Genomic DNA, 3,218 nt, shown 5'->3' on the forward strand with positions numbered 1-3,218 from the left:
AGTACATAATGTACACAACAGTACAAATTATAATATGTATACTAGTATAAGAGGTACCTATACTGAAAAATTTCAAAAATCAGAATTCAAATAATTTCATAATCAATCAAAAAAATGGGGGGGAGGGGGTGAGCATATATCTACTTGGTGAAACACCTTGTATATTATGTGATTGATTCTCAATTCTGCAGTGCATCACATTATTTTACCTTGAATTCATTAAATGTTGTCAAATCGCGTTTATAGTGCTTATGTAGACATTTTTTACTTAATCGAATAGTTTGACATAAATATTATTGTACGTGTCTATTACAGTTTACGTTTTTCATGCTAAAGTTGTTGTTTAGTAATGAAACAACTTTTCTACACTTGAACTTAAATATGAAGACTTTATAACTTTGTATGTGATTTCTCAATGTTTTTGTGTCGACATTTATTTTACTCATGACTGAAATATTTTACTCAAACCAATATTGTCTGTTCAATTCGACATAATAATGTATACGTATGACATACATTGTACATGCATGTTCAAGTATTTGACATCTGAAAATGTGTCGAAAACGGCAGTGCGCGCAGTAGACTATGGCGCGCATGAAAATAAATAAATACATAAAAATTAAACTATTTTAACCTAGAGTAATATAGTAACTAAATTAATATGCAATGTCAATGTTTAAATTCTTGTAAATAAAACCATAAATGTGATGGAAAAAAGTAAAAAAACATTCCTCGAACGGTCCTTTTCTGAGAAAAATGTTGAATAAGTTATATATGCCTCTGCGACATAACGATAATATACCTTTACAACAATATAACAGGGCCACAAGATGTTCTATTGATTTCTATAATTATAATATTTCTATATTCTCTATAAAAAAAAAATAAAAATTAAGAAAAAAAAAATAATAGTAGTCGTATAATTAAGCGGGTATGCCTACATAATATTATATCATGTGACATATCGAATCACAATAAACGTAAACACAACGACGTTAAAACTTGTCCAATGTGCAATCAGCATTATACAGCAACGCACGTATATAATATTATGTTTATTGTTATTATATGAACACAATATATGACGTTAGCCAGTGGTAATTGAGACGTATGGCCATACACTGTCGTGTGCTTTGACGGACAGGGCGACGTACATCGAAAATATACAATCAGATAAAAAAAAAAAATGGGGAACACGTAAAAAGAAACAACAATCCTGCAGCCCTGTCATTACGGAGGGACACCTACCGCGAGGCGGAAAACGCCCGCTGTATTAATGTACGAAAAACGCGTGTCTCTGCAAATAATAATGACTGGTGTAGCTAAAAATCCAACGCAGCGGGTCACCATTATTAATAACAGAAACAAAATCATTGTTTGTATAGCTCTCCGTAAATACACACGCCTGCGACGGCCTATATATAAAAAAAAAAAATAATAATAATAAATAAATAGAGAGAAAGAAATACTAAGCGAATCAACCCCGTTAAAAAAGAAAAAAAAATGTTCGTAATGCGTATAGTTATAACATTGGCCGCCGTCAGTTGACTTTAATTTATCGTTATCCGATGATGATTCATTAGACGATAACTTCGAAATTTATGTCGTTAAGAGTGTGCGAATTATTTACTCGCGTCTTATAGGTACCCACCCACAATAATAATATTATTGAATACACGGCGAGGGAATAGGTCCTCCGATCTATGAAGGATACGATATTATTGCATTATTACAATTTATCGTGGTAAGAATAACAATTGGGTTGAAATATCACAAGCCAGTCGATGGTTTAAGTTTGGAAATAAGAGAACTTAGTTCGAGTAAAATATGATTCAATGTATTGCAAAATTTGTAATGCGACGTATTACATATGGTACCTGTGTAGGGTGTTTCATTAAGAACACAGTTTTTAATTTTGCTCTTTAATTTCGAAGGTGATCCTATGTCTTCAAATTTACTGACCAGCCTCGTTATTGTTGTTGTGGTCGGTGCTTCAACGTGTCCGAGAATCGTACGTAGTTTCCTAACAATTACCCCAACACACGCTCGCCGTATTTATAATGGGTTTTGATGGACGAAACACGTTTTTCTCGATTTTGGGATTATTTGTGATTAAGGTAATGGAAAAAACGCATCATTATGTGGTAAAGCCATAACCCCAATTTTATAATTGTGCCCTCTACGAAGTTGACAATATGAAAAATCGTCGTATCTCCGATGTTATGATTTTTAAGCGCTAGAAAACGTCGTATCTCATCCCACTCTACCATTGCAAACAATTATGGAGGTACCTACGATCTTTTGGATTAGGGAATTAGACTGGCGAATTGTTTGAAACGTTTTTTCCTCGCCCTCAAAATTTACCATTTTGGACTTATGACCTTATTACGACTTGGGCCGACGATAAGTAAAAATGTAAAATTTTTGAGCATCGCGGACACCAACTATAGGTACCTGCAGCAGCAGCAGCGACCGAGCGACATTTATATGATTGTGTGTGCAGTATTCTTCGATCGGCCCTACGGAAAGCAAAAAAAAAAAAAAGTCGTCGACCAAAACATCTTCTTTTTATTGTTATAATAATATGTGAACGATCAGTGCAGACGATAATAATGTAACATAGTCGTAGGTACGCATTTAAACTTGAGGTGGTATATAGTATATACACCATCATCGTCTGCGAATAATCGCGGCTTGTACAGAGTAATCTCTCTCTCTCTCTCTCTCTCTCTCACTCTCTCTGTGTCTTTATATCATACGCACGTGCGCACTCTCGACGATGTATCGGACGACTCGGTGTGTAAAAAATTGTTATTACTATTATCAGTGCTCGCGTATAATAATATGTAATATTATTGGCGTCGCGGCATATCCGGTGCGTAAAGTGTCTCGAGAGCGGTGTACGCGTCCAGATAATATACGAGATTATATTTATTATTATTATTATTATTATTATTATTATTATTATGTCGTCGTCTTCGTAGTCGTACAGTCGTGTTAACGAAGTGGTCGGTCGGTCGGTCGCCCTCTCGCCGGCGAACCGCGGTTTTTTCTCCGTTTAAACGTCTATCTCCACTCGTACGTGCTTTAGTGGACGGAAACTCACACACACACACACACACACACACACACACTCAAAGTATTATTTTATACTCGACGCGAGTGCAGGAGCCGGACGGTTCGTGCTCGGTGTATATATTATAATCTGTACGTACACC

The sequence above is a fragment of the Myzus persicae genome, unplaced genomic scaffold, assembly GCF_001856785.1.
Source record: "Myzus persicae strain clone G006 unplaced genomic scaffold, MPER_G0061.0, whole genome shotgun sequence".
Classification (NCBI taxonomy): Eukaryota; Metazoa; Arthropoda; class Insecta; order Hemiptera; family Aphididae; genus Myzus; species Myzus persicae.